Genomic DNA, 18908 nt, shown 5'->3' with positions numbered 1-18908 from the left:
GTACTCCGTTGACGAATGTCTGGACTTCAGGAACTGAAGCCAATTCTTTCTGGAAGAAAATCGACAGGGCCGAAATTTGAACCTTAATGGACCCCAATTTGAGGCCCATAGACACTCCTGTTTGCAGGAAATGCAGGAATCGACCGAGTTGAAATTCCTCCGTGGGGGCCTTCCTGGCCTCACACCACGCAACATATTTTCGCCAAATGCGGTGATAATGTTGTGCGGTCACATCCTTCCTGGCTTTGACCAGGGTAGGTATGACCTCTTCCGGAATGCCTTTTTCCCTTAGGATCCGACGTTCAACCGCCATGCCGTCAAACGCAGCTGCGGTAAGTCTTGGAACAGACAGGGTCCTTGCTGAAGCAAGTCCCTTCTTAACGGCAGAGGCCATGGGTCCTCTGTGAGCATCTCTTGAAGTTCCGGGTACCAAGTCCTCCTTGGCCAATCCGGAGCCACGAGTATAGTTCTTACTCCTCTCCGTCTTATAATTCTCAGTACCTTGGGTATGAGAGGAAGAGGAGGGAACACATACACTGACTGGTACACCCACGGTGTTACCAGAGCGTCCACAGCTATTGCCTGAGGGTCCCTTGACCTGGCGCAATACCTGTCCAGTTTTTTGTTGCGGCGGGACGCCATCATGTCCACCTTTGGTTTTTCCCAATGGTTCACAATCATGTGGAAGACTTCCGTGTGAAGTCCCCACTCTCCCGGGTGGAGGTCGTGCCTGCTGAGGAAGTCTGCTTCCCAGTTGTCCACTCCCGGAATGAACACTGCTGACAGTGCTATCACATGATTTTCCGCCCAGCGAAGAATCCTTGCAGCTTCTGCCATTGCCCTCCTGCTTCTTGTGCCGCCCTGTCTGTTTACGTGGGCGACTGCCGTGATGTTGTCCGACTGGATCAGCACCGGCTGACCTTGAAGCAGAGGTCTTGCTAGGCATAGAGCATTGTAAATTGCCCTTAGCTCCAGTATATTTATGTGGAGAGAAGTCTCTAGACTTGACCACGTTCCCTGGAAATTTCTTCCCTGTGTGACTGCTCCCCAGCCTCTCAGGCTGGCATCCGTGGTCACCAGGATCCAATCCTGAATGCCGAATCTGCGGCCCTCTAGTAGATGAGCACTCTGCAGCCACCACAGAAGAGACACCCTTGTCCTCGGAGACAGGGTTATCCGCTGATGCATCTGAAGATGCGATCCGGACCATTAGTCCAGCAGATCCCACTGAAAAGTTCTTGCGTGAAATCTGCCGAATGGAATCGCTTCGTAAGAAGCCACCATTTTTCCCAGGACCCTTGTGCAATGATGCACTGACACTTTTCCTGGTTTTAGGAGGTTCCTGACTAGCTCGGATAACTCCCTGGCTTTCTCCTCCGGGAGAAACACCTTTTTCTGGACTGTGTCCAGAATCATCCCTAGGAACAGCAGACGTGTCGTCGGGATCAGCTGCGATTTTGGAATATTTAGAATCCACCCGTGCTGTTGTAGCAGTACCCGAGATAGTGCTACTCCGACCTCCAACTGTTCCCTGGACTTTGCCCTTATCAGGAGATCGTCCAAGTAAGGGATAATTAAGACGCCTTTTCTTCGAAGAAGAATCATAATTTCGGCCATTACCTTGGTAAAGACCCGGGGTGCCGTGGACAATCCAAACGGCAGCGTCTGAAACTGATAATGACAGTTCTGTACTACGAACCTGAGGTACCCTTGGTGAGAAGGGCAAATTGGGACATGAAGGTAAGCATCCTTGATGTCCAGGGACACCATATAGTCCCCTTCTTCCAGGTTCGCTATCACTGCTCTGAGTGACTCCATCTTGAATTTGAACCTTTGTATGTAAGTGTTCAAAGATTTCAGATTTAGAATAGGTCTCACCGAGCCGTCTGGCTTCGGTACCACAAATAGTGTGGAATAATACCCCTTTCCCTGTTGTAGGAGGGGTACTTTGATTATCACCTGCTGGGAATACAGCTTGTGAATTGCTTCCAATACTGCCTCCCTGTCGGAGGGAGACGTTGGTAAAGCAGACTTCAGGAACCTGCGAGGGGGAGACGTCTCGAATTCCAATCTGTACCCCTGGGATACTACCTGTAGGATCCAGGGGTCCACTTGCGAGTGAGCCCACTGCGCGCTGAAACTCTTGAGACGACCCCCCACCGCACCTGAGTCCACTAGTAAGGCCCCAGCGTCATGCTGAGGACTTGGCAGAAGCGGTGGAGGGCTTCTGTTCCTGGGAAGAGGCTGTCTGCTGCAGTCTTTTTCCCTTTCCTCTACCCCGGGGCAGATATGACTGGCCTTTTGCCCGCTTGCCCTTATGGGGACGAAAGGACTGAGGCTGAAAAGACGGTGTCTTTTTCTGCTGAGAGGTGAGTTGGGGTAAAAAGGGGGATTTTCCAGCTATTGCCGTGGCCACCAGGTCCGAAAGACCGACCCCAAATAACTCCTCCCCTTTATACGGCAATACTTCCATGTGCCGTTTGGAATCCGCATCACCTGACCACTGTCGTGTCCATAAACATCTTCTGGCAGAAATGGACATCGCACTTACTCTTGATGCCAGGGTGCAAATATCCCTCTGTGCATCACGCATATATAGAAACGCATCTTTTAAACGCTCTATAGTCAATAAAATACTGTCCCTGTCAAGGGTATCAATATTTTCAGTCAGGGACTCCGACCACGCCACCCCAGCGCTGCACATCCAGGCTGAGGCAATCGCTGGTCGCAGTATAACACCAGTATGTGTGTATATACTTTTTAGGACATTTTCCAGCTTCCTATCAACTGGCTCCTTGAGGGCGGCCGTATCAGGAGACGGTAACGCCACTTGTTTTGATAAGCGTGTGAGTGCCTTATCCACTCTAGGGGGTGTTTCCCAACGCGCCCTAACTTCTGGCGGGAAAGGGTATAATGCCAATAATTTCTTAGATATCAGCAATTTTTTATCGGGGGAGACCCACGCATCATCACACACTTCATTTAATTCTTCTGATTCAGGAAAAACTACGGGTAGTTTTTTCACACCCCACATAATACCCTTTTTTGTGGTACTTGTAGTATCAGAAATATGCAAAGCCTCCTTCATTGCCGTGATCATGTAACGTGTGGCCCTACTGGAAAATACGTTTGTTTCTTCACCGTCGACACTGGAGTCAGTGTCCGTGTCTGTGTCTGTGTCGACCGACTGAGGTAATGGGCGCTTTAGAGCCCCTGACGGTGTTTGAGACGCCTGGACAGGCACTAACTGACTTGCCGGCTGTCTCATGTCGTCAACAGTTTTTTGTAAAGTGCTGACACTATCACGTAATTCCTTAAATAAGACCATCCAGTCAGGTGTCGACTCCCTAGGGGGTGACATCACTAATACAGGCAATTGCTCCGCCTCCACACCATTTTCCTCCTCATACATGTCGACACACGCGTACCGACACACAGCACACACACAGGGAATGCTCTGATAGAGGACAGGACCCCACTAGCCCTTTGGGGAGACAGAGGGAGAGTTTGCCAGCACACACCAGAGCGCTATATATGTATAGGGACAACCTTATAAATAAGTGTTTCTCCCTTATAGCTGCTATATATGTTTTTATATATGCCAAATTAGTGCCCCCCCCTCTCTTTTTTACCCTGTTTCTGTAGTGCAGGACTGCAGGGGAGAGTCAGGGAGACGTCCTTCCAGCGGAGCTGTGAGGGAAAATGGCGCTTGTGTGCTGAGGAGATAGGCTCCGCCCCCTTCACGGCGGCCTTTCTCCCGCTTTTTATGAGGTAAAATGGCAGGGGTTAAATACATCCATATAGCCCAGGAGCTATATGTGATGTATTTTTTACCATAAATAGTGTTTTCATTGCGTCTCAGGGCGCCCCCCCCCAGCGCCCTGCACCCTCAGTGACCGGAGTGTGAAGTGTGCTGAGAGCAATGGCGCACAGCTGCAGTGCTGTGCGCTACCTTTCTTGAAGACAAGATGCCTTCTGCCGCCGATTTCTGGACCTCTTCACTCTTCTGGCTCTGTAAGGGGGCCGGCGGCGCGGCTCCGGGACCCATCCATGGCTGGGCCTGTGATCGTCCCTCTGGAGCTAATATCCAGTAGCCTAAGAAGCCCAATCCACTCTGCACGCAGGTGAGTTCGCTTCTTCTCCCCTTAGTCCCTCGATGCAGTGAGCCTGTTGCCAGCAGGACTCACTGAAAATAAAAAAACCTAAGTCTATACTTTTATTCTAAGCAGCTCAGGAGAGCTACCTAGATTGCACCCTTCTCGGCCGGGCACAAAAACCTAACTGAGGCTTGGAGGAGGGTCATAGGGGGAGGAGCCAGTGCACACCACTGAGTCCTAAAGCTTTTACTTTTGTGCCCTGTCTCCTGCGGAGCCGCTAATCCCCCTGGTCCTGACGGAGTCCCCAGCATCCACTTAGGACGTCAGAGAAAGATGTATTACACGAATGATACGTTGGTAAATTAGTCATGTTAGTTACTTGAGGCCTGGAGTGCCATTTAGAATTTGCCTATAAACTGTATATCACATAGAAGGAACCCCCAACACAAATATTTTATATGAATATTAATGAACCCCCCCAAAAAAGATATATATACTACATACACACACATATATAATATGTGTGAGACACGCACGCACACTTAATGCAGCAGCTGCACCTGGAACATGGAGTCCTCCACTGACTCCCTCCTCCTGCTTGATAGTACACTGCATCCACACAGTGCAGTCAACGGCCCGTGGCTCCGGGGGAGGAAGAGCAGCAGTTACCTTTCGGTCGTCTACTATCTGTACAGGGGGCCTCCACTGACCCGCTCCTGCTGTACAGTATGTCAGTGCCGCTCACCAAGCGCCGTCGATTGCCCACTGCTGCAAGGGGGTGGGGGGAGGAGTAGTGCTGTTTGGTGTATTCCAAAGCAGAGAGCTCTCATGGATACAGCTCTCTCTGCGGAGCTGTCGGCAGCTACGCTCGCGGCTGCGGGTGGCAGTAACTGTAGAGGAGACAGTTGCCGCTGACTGAAAAATAAAACTTTGTCTGTGGGGGGGGGGGGGGGTTCTGGGTACTCAGAAACCTCCCCTGCGTGCGCTACTGTATTAATATCACTAATACTGGCACTGGGCTCCGTTACTGTGCCTCGGCATAACATGCTCCCAGAGGAGCACTGCGCAACTACCGCTTGACTAGCCCCACACTCCCAGGGCGGGATGTACTAAAGCAAAAATGCGGTAAACCCCCCGAAAACGGGGGTTTTACCGCATTTTCATATTTACTAAGACCCTACCGCAGCGTTTTTGGCGTCCAGGGTTTCGCCATCTCTGGATGGCGAAACCCTATAGAAGCCTATGGGCTTCTTTTCGCCGACCGCCGCAACCCGCCGACACCGTCGACCCCCGCCGCAGACGCCGACCCCCCTTCCCCCTGGCTTACCTTCCTCCAGGCTGCCCTGGACCCGGAAGGTAGTGTCCTCCTCCCCCTAGCAACGCAGCCGGACGTCCTTCCGGCTGCAGGGGGGAGGAGGAGGTGCCGGGGACAGCCTGCTGCTGCTTCCCGGCATCTAGCCAGTGTGGGGACCCCGGGGAGGTGACGGAGACCCCCCGCAGACCACCTAACAGGTATCGCGGGGGGCCTCCGTCACCGCATCGCGATGTTGATCGCATATGTTAGTACATACGCGATCAACATCGCTGCGGTAACCGGCGAGGGGCGGCGATGTATGTTAATACATCCCGCCCTCAGTGTCTTACTGGTTGCAGTGCATTGCTGAGGGCTCGGAGGGACCACAGACAAGTATCTGCAGGTCCAGGCAGTGGCGTAGCAATAGCCCCACAGACCCCCAGCGCCCACAAGCCGTCCCGGAGTCTGTGGGGGCTATTGCTACGCCACTGGTTCAGAGACACAGATCCTGTGCAGAACGGGGGTGGTGTGGGATACCTTTTGAGATGAGAAGAGATATTGGTGGTCATTCCGAGTTGTTCGCTCGCTAGCAGTTTTTAACAGCCGTGCAAACGCTATGCCGCCTCCCACTGGGAGTGTATTTTAGCTTAGCAGAAGTGCGAACGAAAGGATCGCAGAGCGGAGACTATTTTTTTTTGTGCAGTTTCAGAGTAGCTTCAAACCTACTCAGCGCTTGCGATCACTTCAGACTGTTCAGTTCCTGTTTTGACGTCATGAACACGCCCTGCGTTCGGCCAGCCACTCCTGCGTTTTTCCTGGCACGCCTGCGTTTTTTCGAACACCGACTTGTTGGAAAACACGTGGATAGGCGGATTAGCCACGTATCCGTGTGCTTTTGTTGGAAACGCAGCCAAATCAGACAGGTTTTGGCCCCGTTTCCGACAATCTCAATTTTACTTTAAAAAATGTCGGATTGAGGAGATGAAACGGGGAGCGCAGGTCACCCAGTATTACAGCTCCCGGAGCCGGGCTGCTCTGTCAGGGAGAAGAGGGCAGCACACAGCAGCAGCGTCGACGGGGAGCGCATGTCACCCAGCGTTACAGCTCCCGGCGCCGGGCTGCTCTGTCAGGGAGAGGAGGGCAGCACACAGCAGCAGCGTCGACGGGGAGCGCAGGTCACCCAGCGTTACAGCTCCCGGAGCCGGGCTGCTCTGTCAGGGAGAGGAGGGCAACACACAGCAGCAGCGTCGACGGGGAGCGCAGGTCACCCAGCGTTATAGCTCCCGGAGCCGGGCTGCTCTGTCAGGGAGAGGAGGGCAGCACACAGCAGCAGCGTCGACGGGGAGCGCATGTCACCCAGCGTTACAGCTCCCGGCGCCGGGCTGCTCTGTCAGGGAGAGGAGGGCAGCACACAGCAGCAGCGTCGACGGGGAGCGCAGGTCACCCAGCGTTACAGCTCCCGGAGCCGGGCTGCTCTGTCAGGGAGAGGAGGGCAGCACACAGCAGCAGCGTCGACGGGGAGCGCAGGTCACCCAGCGTTACAGCTCCCGGAGCCGGGCTGCTCTGTCAGGGAGAGGAGGGCAACACACAGCAGCAGCGTCGACGGGGAGCGCAGGTCACCCAGCGTTATAGCTCCCGGATCCGGGCTGCTCTGTCAGGGAGAGGAGGGCAACACACAGCAGCAGCGTCGACGGGGAGCGCAGGTCACCCAGCGTTACAGCTCCCGGGGCCGGGCTGCTCTTTCAGGGAGAGGAGGGCAACACACAGCAGCAGCGTCGACGGGGAGCGCAGGTCACCCAGCGTTACAGCTCCCGGAGCCGGGCTGCTCTGTCAGGGAGAGGAGGGCAACACACAGCAGCAGCGTCGACGGGGAGCGCAGGTCACCCAGCGTTACAGCTCCCGGGGCCGGGCTGCTCTTTCAGGGAGAGGAGGGCAACACACAGCAGCAGCGTCGACGGGGAGCGCAGGTCACCCAGCGTTACAGCTCCCGGAGCCGGGCTGCTCTGTCAGGGAGAGGAGGGCAGCACACAGCAGCAGCGTCGACGGGGAGCGCAGGTCACCCAGCGTTACAGCTCCCGGAGCCGGGCTGCTCTGTCAGGGAGAGGAGGGCAGCACACAGCAGCAGCGTCGACGGGGAGCGCAGGTCACCCAGCGTTACAGCTCCCGGAGCCGGGCTGCTCTGTCAGGGAGAGGAGGGCAGCACACAGCAGCAGCGTCGACGGGGAGCGCAGGTCACCCAGCGTTACAGCTCCCGGAGCCGGGCTGCTCTGTCAGGGAGAGGAGGGCAACACACAGCAGCAGCGTCGACGGGGAGCGCAGGTCACCCAGCGTTACAGCTCCCGGAGCCGGGCTGCTCTGTCAGGGAGAGGAGGGCAGCACACAGCAGCAGCGTCGACGGGGAGCGCAGGTCACCCGGCGTTACAGCTCCCGGTGCCGGGCTGCTCTGTCAGGGAGAGGAGGGCAACACACAGCAGCAGCGTCGACGGGGAGCGCAGGTCACCCAGCGTTACAGCTCCCGGAGCCGGGCTGCTCTGTCAGGGGGCGGAGGGCAGCACACAGCAGCAGCGTCGACGGGGAGCGCAGGTCACCCAGCGTTATAGCTCCCGGATCCGGGCTGCTCTGTCAGGGAGAGGAGGGCAACACACAGCAGCAGCGTCGACGGGGAGCGCAGGTCACCCAGCGTTACAGCTCCCGGAGCCGGGCTGCTCTGTCAGGGAGAGGAGGGCAGCACACAGCAGCAGCATTGACATGAAGTATGTCAATCTGACTTTAAAAAAAGTTGGATTGGCTTTGTCTCATTGAACAGTGCTTTGTTGGAAAGGATCCGACTTGAATTGAATATACCCCATAGTCAGAATACCGACATTTGAAATGCATGTCAGAATACCAACATTTGTGTTTCTGGATTTTTTGTGTCTATGTCGACATGGACACTGTCTAAATGTACCGCGTTCCCTCGCATGGCTCGCGCTTCGGGCACAGTGGCACGCTGCGCTCGGCATATACCCCCTCCAGGTCCACTGGGATGGTAAAGTATGAACAAGTCTGTTTTTGGGGCCAAAATTCCTTAAAAATGCATGTCTGCTTTTCAAATGTTGGTATTCTATGTCGGCATTTTGAACATGTCGGCCTAATGAATGCCTGTGTTTTGACCATGTTGGTATTTTGACTGTCGGTCAATGGCTGTCGGGATTATGACCGTTGGTATTGTGTCTGTCGGTAAATCAACTGCTACCCGCTATAACATTGCCAGTCCTGTGAAGCCAATACCAGCACCTTCATCAACGAGGGATAAGGGGACTGGTGTAATCATAACTGGCGGACCAGCTCCCATAGGAGATAATGGTAGAGCAGCGGTGTGGCACCGACAGGCTATCCCTGCTGGCACAGAGTTGCCGAATTCTCCTGCGATTTATTCACAGAATTAGTTGGTAAATAAGGATTAATTAATAAATGCAAATACAAACCAAACTATTTTTATTAATTACAAGACAACAACTGCTGACATGTAGCAGAGAGGGGCAGACTGCGTATACTGAGATACCATAACAAACTGTGCAGTTGCCCTAGAAGTTATATATAGCTCAGCGGTCAGCAACCCCCAGCACGGATGCCAAGCACCGCACGAGGTACAGATTTATGGGGCATGTGGTAGGTGTGGAAGATTTACCAGCTAGGACCAATAGGTAATTTCCAGACTTAAATGTAGGTTTCAATATTTTATACAGACAATAAGCCTAAACGGACCGATTTATCCATGAGCTCAGTCTGTGTATTGGATATATATCGGGGGTGCATCTAGGGGTGTGGTTCATCAAATTGACAGTGTCTAGGTCGACAATGTTTAGGTCGACCACTATAGGTCGACAGTCACTAGGTCAACATGGATGGAAGGTCAACAGGGTTTCTAGGTCGACAGGTCTAAAGGTCGACATGAGGGTATTTTTTTTTTTTTTGGTGTCGTTTTCTTCGTAGAGTGACCGGGATCCCAAATTAGTGCACCGCGTCCCCTCGCCATGCTTCAGGCATGGTGCCTTCGCTCCGCTACCGCTTCGCTCGGCACACTTTACCGTTCCAATCGTAGTCCACGTGGATCGTTACATATGAAAAAAAAAAAAATGTGAAAAACTCATGTCGACCTTTAGACCTGTTGACTAGCACATGTGCACCTAGAAACCCTGTTGACCTTCCATCCATGTCGACCTAGTGACTGTCGACCTATAGTGGTCGACCTAAACATTGTCGACCTAGACACTGTCGATCTTCAGACTGGATCCCGCATCTAGAGAGGAGGAGGCCAGTGTGCAGGCTTCGACGGGACCCCTTCCTCTCTAGTCGGCAGCGCCATAACTCTGGACACTAGGGTCACAAGGCAACCTAGTGCTGTCGCAGAGTCGAGTGCTCATGCGCAGATCTCTGGGAATATGGTGCGGCGGACATTTTCCCAGTCATTTTCTAACTGTGCATGTGCAAAACACAACGGGAAAATGGCGCTGCGCCATTTTCCTGGTGATTTCTGCAGCGCTGTTGCTGCCAACGTGGGCGCTGTTGCTGCCGACGCAGGACTCCGGAGGGTAAGTATTGAAAAAATGTGGGTGCAGGGTGTGCGGTGAGGGCCTCCTGGACCCTGAGGGCCCGTGTGCACTGCACACACTGCACCCATTATAAATACACCAGTGATATATACTGTATACAGATAGCAAAAGCTGGCCAAAACATGAGACTGTAGTACACTGTTACAGAGATTCAGGTACTGTGGGGTCTATGAACTATGGGGGACATGTACTAAGCATTGATAAAAGTGGAGAAGTGAGCCAGTGGAGAAGTTGCCCATGGCAACCAATCAGCTGCCTGTATACTTTTATAGTATGCAAATTATAAATGTTACGTCAATGCTGATTGGTTGCCATGGGCTACTTCTCCACTAGCTCAATTCTCCACTTTTATCACAGGTATAGTACATCTCCCCTCTTAGCCTTGAAGAGAGATAAGTTGACGGAGATAATGTACCAGCCAACCAGCTCCTGTCATTTTTAAAACACCGTCTGTAACATGGCAGTTAGGTGTTGATTGGCTGGTATTTTATCTCCATTCACGTTATCTCTCTCCAAGACGTTAGTAGATAGACCCATATATCTCCGTCCAATACTTAGTAAATAGCCCTGTGTTAGCGCCTAATTACACTGATTACCTGAAACTTGGAACTGGTGTGCCTAATGACTGCAAGGACACTTTCTCATACTGTAAATGAAGATATACGGTACGATTGTAGTGTATGATGCAGCTAGTAGACTGGCGGTGTCCATTAAATAGTCTGACCCACTGGTGTTTTCTTTGATCCGTAAAGTCAGGTGGGTGGCCCAGAAAATTAGAAACACGCTCACAACCGCCATGATGCTCATCATGGCTCTGATCTGAGTTGTTGCGAAGGGATTTCTAGCTGTAGTCTTAGGTACCCGGTGTGCTTTTGTGTGCAAGCTACTTGTACATACAAGCACAGCGGGTGGTTGGACCTTGTCATTTCCCATGGTGCACTGCTCCCGGGGACAGGTGAATGCAGTTGGGCATTGCTCAGATGTGTTATAACCTTCAGGCTTTCCTGTGTTTCTGCCTATAGAAATACAATCTGTTTCTGGGATAAGCACCGAACGACTGGCCTTATAAACGACTGTTTTCTGTACTTGTTCATTATAATTGAAAATGCAGGGATCATGAATGATGCTTGTCGGTGTGTGTCTCTGCTCCTCTCCATCCAGTGCGTTTTTTCCCAATGAAGTTAAGTATTGCTGAACGAGCTCTCTCCTTCCCACATTATTAATTATCACCTTCACTGCACCTTCCGAGTCTGACAGTGTTTTCTCTATGGTTACAAACTCAAGTTCTGTAGTTGCCGCCGAGAAACAAGACACTGTCTGCTGAAAAACCATGTCTCTTACTTGCCCTGAGGTTCCAGGCGTTTGACCCTTGTGTCCTTTAGAATCTTGGCACTTGGTCTTTATACGGTCTCCACAACTGGGTACAGAACAGTCAAGAACTGATCTTACGTTAGTTCCTGCACATCTTAGGACACCGATACGTTTCCTGTTGCGTACCAAAAATATGATGATTCTGACATTGATGAAAAACATCACCATGGTGGGAAGAGCATTGGCTAGGATAAGATATGTAATCTCATAAATGTGTTTGTGGAATCTGGAGGGGAAATCGTTGTGACATCCAAAAACTTTCTGTCCAGGGTGCTGGCCCTCCTCCCCACTGTCGTTCTTCAGTACGTATACACTGCAGTAATACAAAAGAGGGATGCTAAACACAATGGACACCAGCCAACTAAGTGTGAGGTAAATTCTCAGCAGCCGCAGCTCAACTGCCTGGATTATCTTGCATTTAATGGGTCTGGATCCGACCAACTTCTGAAACCAGAAGATGCTCATGGTCAGGGTGGTCAGGATGCTGCTTGTGATGGAAAGGTTTCCAGTAAACAAAAATATCTTGCAGTAGTAATCTCCCAGAAACCAGGTGCCGTACATTTCCACCAGGATCCCTGGAATGTCCACCATGCAGTTGGTGAGTAGATCCGATAGTGCCAGGTTGATAAGAAGGATCTTGTAAGGTTCAATCCTGCAATTTATGGTGGGCATTGTGTAAAATAATAAAGCAGAATTTCCGAATATCCCGAGCAAACATAATAATATCCTGAAGCCAATCTCGGTGAGTTTAGATGCATGAGTGTCTACTGTGAAGTTACTGGACATGTAGAAATCCATAGCAAAATAATTAATTTAACTCTCAATCCATAGCAAAATAATTCCTTTAACTCTCAAGGCGTCTACCCAGGATATGTCATCCAATTATACATTTTCTGCCTATTTGTTGCTACAAATAAATCTAATCCATCTTTAAATCCGACAGATAATACACCAAAGGGATGCTATGTAGGCAATTAGGATAATTCACTGCCACACCTGAGCAAAGTCAAGATGCTAATGAGATTGTTAATGAGAAGCATGGTACCGGTGGTTTTAAGGTTGCCAAATGAGCCATTCAGCTCCACTGTCAGAAAGATGTCTCCATTCACTTCAATGACTGTGATAATGCCGGACAAACTCCGGTATACTCCAGAGCTTTGAGTATAAAAATGATTAGGATAACATATATCCCAGTGGCGGAACTTGTGAGTGGTGAGCCCAAGTGCAAAACTATACTTTGGGCCCCCTCCTCCACCCCACTCCAAGTTCACAATATGCCACAAGACAGTGGGTGAGGTACAGGGTGACGGGGATGAGGCAGAGGATGACAGGGAGATGGAGAATCGGTGAAAGGGAGAGGCAATGAGTGACAGGAAAAGAGTTAGAGGGAGAAGCAGTGGGTGCCAGGGAGAGGCACTGGAGGATGGAGAGGGTGACTGGGAGAAGGTGAAGAGGAGAAGCAGAGGGTATGAGAGGTCACGGTAGGAGGGAGTAAAGGGGGTAAATTGGGTTGAAAGGGTTCACTGGGACATGAAGGGAAAGTGTCAGTGGGGGAGATAGGCAGAAAAAAACCAAGAAGCTTTAGCATGAGAGCTGAGGAAAGACAATGCTACTGTACTGGAAGAAGTTACTAAAGGGATAGAAGAGGAATTATGTTCGGGAAGAGGAGAGAGAGTGAGGGAGAGAGAGGGATGGGGAGAGACAGGTGAGAGAGAGAGAGAGAGAGAGAGAGAGAGAGAGGGTGAAGAGGAAGGAAGAGGTGCAATGGAACAGATAGAGAGAGAGAGACACACACAGGAGACAGAGGGAGAGAGAGGAGCAGAGTGGGAGACAGGGAGAGAGAGACAGAGAAGGGGGCAGTGAGAGAGGAGCAGAGATGGAGAGACAGAGAGAGAGGAGACGGAGAGAGGGGGGAGATGGAGAAGAGAGAGAGAGGGGTGAAGAGGAAGGAAGAGAGGCACAGGGGAACAGAGAGAGAGAGAGGGAAAGAGAGAGGGGGTGGAGATGGAGATAGAGAGGGGTGGAGATGGAGAGAGGGAGGGTAGAGAGAGAGGGGGGGGGGCAGAGATGGAGAAAGAGAGAGAGAGGGGGAGAGACGGAGAGAGAGGGGAGATGCAGAGGGAGAGGGGTTATGTAGATAGATCGATAGAAGAGGAATTATATTGGGGAAGAGGAGAGAGTGAGGGAGAGGGAGGGAGGGATAGACAGAGGAAGAGAGAGAGAGAGAGAGAGGGGGTGAAGAGGAAGGAATAGAGGTGCAGGGGAACAGATAGAGAGAGACGTGACATTGAGAGAGAGGGGAGGCGGAGACGGAGAGATGGCCGGAGACGGAGAGAGGGGGAGACAGAGAGAGGGGCAGAGATGGAGGAAGATAGACAGATGGGAGAGATGAGAGAAGGGAGGAGACGGAGAGAGAGAGAGGGGAGAGAGAGAGAGAGAGGGAAGGAGGAGATGGAGAGGGGGTGGGCGGAGAGAGAAAGAGGGAGAGAGAGGGTGCAAGGGAGGGAGAGAGGGGGGTGGAGGGGGGCAAGAGAGAGCGGGTGCCAAGGGGGAGATAGAAAGAGTGAGAGAGAGCGAGAGCCAAGGGAGAGAGAGAGAGAGAGAGAGAGAGAGAGAGGCTGCGCAGCACTTGCCACCTGTAGAACTCTAGGATTGTGTTTCTCCTACCTGGCCTCTGTAGTGTGGACAATCAGGTGCTGCTGCTGCACTTGGAGATGGCCAGTGCCTTTGCTTCCCTCCCCATGGGTGGACTTTTGGCACCTGGGACGTCAGGGGACGGGGAGAAGTATGAAAGGGGAGAAGCTGAGAGAGGGGCCCCTCCTCCCCCCCCCCTCCCCAACAGTCAGCAGCTCCTCCCCCCTCCAGCCGGGCAGTCCCACACAGGCAGGCAGCAAAATTACGGAGTATAGGGGAGGAGCTGAGAGAGGGTCCTCTCCTCCCCACTCCACCCGGCTAGTCCCACACAGGATGCATTATTGATCTGGGGAGTAGGAGTTGAGACGCGGCTCCTCCTACCCATCCCGGACAGGACCCGAACACTGCAGCGGCCGCATTGCCGCAGACTCTGGGGCACTAGTGGCGGGCAGCGCAGCGGCATAACATGAGTAAGTGTGACTCATTGTAGTGCCAGTGCTGTGGGCCCCTTCACTACGTTGAGCCCCGGTACAATGCATCGGCTGCACCGCTGCTAGTTCCACCACTGATATATCCCCTAATACCCCTTTTCCACCTAAGTACCGTGTCCGATCCGGGATGTTTAACACGGCTACAACCCGTGTCGGCCACCCCGTTTCCACTACACTTCGACACGGGTTATTCCCGTGTCTGATCTGTTTCCACCTAACCCGGGTAAGCTCTGTAAAAGCCTATTGATGTCATTACAAATGGACTTTTTACTGTCTCATCAAGATGATGTCATCAAAAGGACCAAAAGGGAGGGGTGGGGCCTGCTCACAGCATTGCAGCAATGGACGCCGGTGCAGTAGCTGTGTCTAGCATGGAGTCGCAGACTGTTTGCAGTTTACTGCTGCTTATTTCTGCTACAGACAGCTTGATGCAGCTTTTCACCTTGTGCTACCTACTGCAGAGCTGGAGAAGGAGAGCTCAATTCTTTGCAGAGAGGGCTACCTATCGACGCAAATATTTGAAAAGGAGGAGAGCGCGTATATCATCCACTGTTGTTATTTCTCTCATAACAATGAACTCTACACCAAGCCGAAGAATGTGGGTGAGAGATCGCAGACATGGAGAAGCAGACCATTCTAGCATATCAGGAGGAGCAGTGGATGGAAAACTTCAGGATGTCTCGCGCTACATTTGAGTATGATTTGGAACTACTGTCCCCCGCAATAACCATGCAGACCACCAGGTTCCGAAAGCCCATTGAGCCAGCCAGGAGATTAGCGATTGCTCTCTGGTGGTATGCTACCCCTGGAGAGTATCGCACAGTTTCCAGTTTATTTGGAGTAGGGATTGGCACGGTCTGCAAGATTGTCTCGCCAACTCCAATCTTTACAGTATTGCTGAGGACAAGCTTGGTGGATGGCTTTTCCCTCGAGATGTAAGATTATTTACTACTTAAACTAATGTTCGCCCATAAACCAATAGTCAAGTTTTACCCCTGTAATAATATTAATGTTTTATTAACAGAAATCGGTGATCGTACATGGTGTGGACATCCCGGTCCACCTCATTGGTGATGCAGCATACCCATTACAGCGCTGGATAATGAAGGGCTACACCCAGCATGTTCACTTATCCCCCGAACAGACATCATATACCCATGCCCTAAGTTCGGCCCGTATGGCAGTGGAGAATGCGTTTGGGTGTTTAAAAGGACGCTGGCGCTGCCTCATGAAGAGGAATGATGTGGACTTGAAAATAATGCCAGATATAGTAGCAGCCTGGTGCATGCTCCATAACATATGTGAGATTCAAAAGGAAAACTTTCTCCCCGAGTGGAATGTACATGATCATGGGGCGGGGGTCACTGTACATGATGCGCCAGGCTTGGTGGGGGGGCATGACGCTGCCAGCGAGTGCATAAGGGCCACCATTGCAGCTAATCTTCAAACAATGTTGCAGTAGAGAAGACAGACAAGTTTTTGTGTGCAAACAATTTTTGTTTATTTTGTTTTTCAGTTATACAAATTTGGTTCAAAAGTTATGTTATTATATGTTTTCTTTTAAACAGTTGGCACGCATTTTCTGAGGTAACAATATAAAATATTTAAGTGCAAACATGACACTGTAAAATTCCACATAACGCAAGGGGTCTTCAACATGTGTCCCTCCAGCTGTTGTGGAACAACATGTACCAGCATGTGTTGCTATGTATTTCCACAACAGCTAGGGGGCCAAATGGTGAAGACACCTGCCCTGAGGTAACAGTATAAAAGAGTAAAGTGCAAACAGGGCACTCTGTAAAAAAAACCCTAATGATTGGTTTGGCAGGTATCGGGGTACCCCCAATATTTGGATCACACTGCCACACATTTTCTGAGGTAACAATATAACATATTTAAGTGCAAACATGACACTGTAAAATTCCACATAACGCAAGGGGTCTTCAACATGTGTCCCTCCAGCTGTTGTGGAACAACATGTACCAGCATGTGTTGCTATGTATTTCCACAACAGCTAGAGGGCCACATGGTGAAGACACCTGCCCTGAGGTAAAAGAGTAAAGTGCAAACAGGGCACTCTGTAAAAAAAAACCCTAATGTTTGGTTTGGCAGGTATCGGGGTACTCCCAATATTTGGATCACACTGCCGCACATTTTCTGAGGTAACAATATAAAAAGGTAGCCCCAATATCTGGATCCCACTGCCCATTTTCTGAGGTAACAATATAAAAGTTTAAAGTGCCAACAGGGCACTCTGTAAAATCAAAATAATGTTTGCATTTGTAGGTATCAGGGTTGAGGATACAGTGCAAACAGAACCTTAAAACACAAACATTGTTTTATCACCCACTGCTCTAAGGCAGTTGTCTATATACCCGATATTCTGAGGGTGGCGGGATTTGTGTTGGGGGATTTGAGGGAGGCTCATAGTTGTATGGACCATATGGGTGCTGTGGGTAGGCTGTGTCTTGCTGTTGTGCTTGTGTGGTATTCCCTATGGTACGTGCAAACGTGCGTTCAAAAAATGTAATCTGCCTATCATGCATGGTCATTAACTGCCTCATAAAAGTTTGATGCATTTCCTTTTCTGACGCAAGAAATCTCTCAAGCCGTGCATCTTCCTGGGCATTGAGCTCACTATCCGCCTCACGCAGGTGATCCAGGATAATGGACTTCATTGCTCTGACCGTTTGTTCTGTTTTGTTCAGTTTCTTTTTCCGCTGTGGAAACTGTTGTAGACTGTGAAGGGGATGAAACAGAATGTAAGCAACAATATAAAAATAGCAGTGGTAGCATATACGTGTTTGTGGCCTTCTCCCACCTGCACACTAGCTATACTCTGCAACATTACCATGATTCTATTAACAAATAGCAGTGGTAGCATATACGTGTTTGTGGCCTTCTCCCACCTGCACACTAGCTATACATTACCATTACCATGCCTTTACATAGATTTTGTATAGGGACTGCTGCAACTGTATTTGTAATGGTAATACTTACTATTTGAGCGCAAAGTCGTGGTCTTGGGGGATTGCGACGTCTCCGCCTGAGACTGTGGTACGTCCTCAATAGTGGCACTGATGGAATCATCATTGACGGTCGAGTCTTCGAAACTGCTGTCCGATATAAGCAGCGGGGATGATGGACTGCATTGTGAGCTGGGAAGGCTGTGCTGTGTTTCGTCACAGTCCTCGTCGACTGACATCTGGCGACTGGCAGAGCTGGATGACGATGGTGCTATGGGATTTGTTATCGCAGTTTTGCCGAAGACACTATAGCATAGGTCATAATATGGCCATTCCATACGCCCAGCACCACTTTTCTTGCAGTTATGGTCGTGTACTTTGGTGAATTGTCTGCGTAGTGCCTTCAATTTGTTAACGACTTGTTGCTGGGTTTTTTGGATGCCCCTTTCTCCCAGCATAAGGGATATGTTCTTGTAGACGATAGCATCCTTAACTGTTCCAGTTACCTGCCTTCTAATTTCTTCCTCTCCCCGAATATTAAGCAGCTCTTTGATCTCTGTGTCTGACCAGGTATGGCTAGCCATGTTGCTGTGCTGGAGCTTCTGCTGCTGTATATTGTCTGTTTGTTTGGAAGCTGCTGCAATAAAAATAAGATTTTACTTACCGGTAAATCTATTTCTCGTAGTCCGTAGTGGATGCTGGGGACTCCGTAAGGACCATGGGGAATAGACGGGATCCGCCGGAGACATGGGCACTTTAAGAAAGAATTTAGATTCTGGTGTGCTCTGGCTCCTCCCTCTATGTCCCTCCTCCAGACCTCAGTTAGAGAAACTGTGCCCGGAAGAGCTGACAGTACAAGGAAAGGATTTTGGTAATCCAGGGCAAGATACATACCAGCCACACCAATCACACCGTATAACTTGTGATAAACTTACCCAGTCAACAGTATGACCAACAACAGAGCATCAGTTCAACCCTGATGCAACTATAACATAACCCTTATTGCAGCAATAACTATATACAAGTATTGCAGAAGAAGTCCGCACTTGGGACGGGCGCCCAGCATCCACTACGGACTACGAGAAATAGATTTACCAGTAAGTAAAATCTTGTTTTCTCTAACGTCCTAGTGGATGCTGGGGACTCCTGATAAAGCTGATTGTTTACCTTAGAACACAAGCTATTTATTAATATCGTGAAGCCGTAATGGCCGCTGTCCCTCGTGCACGTGCTACGCACTTTGTACGCTATTTGCGTACAAAGACCTTGCACGTGGTACGCTAGTTACGTACACACGCTGCGCTGTGAGTACGGAATACACACAGCGAGCGTACACACAGATAATATCCTTTTAAACCTTACACAGAGTATGCTTATACTGTAAATCTTAGTGTTGAGATACTGCAATGATATAATGCTATTTAACCTTGATCTGTAAACTAGCTGTTTGAGCGATTGAG

Source organism: Pseudophryne corroboree, chromosome 1, assembly GCF_028390025.1.
Source record: "Pseudophryne corroboree isolate aPseCor3 chromosome 1, aPseCor3.hap2, whole genome shotgun sequence".
Taxonomy (NCBI): Eukaryota; Metazoa; Chordata; class Amphibia; order Anura; family Myobatrachidae; genus Pseudophryne; species Pseudophryne corroboree.
The sequence above is the reverse complement of the archived record's forward strand: the minus strand, read 5'-3'. Positions refer to the sequence as shown.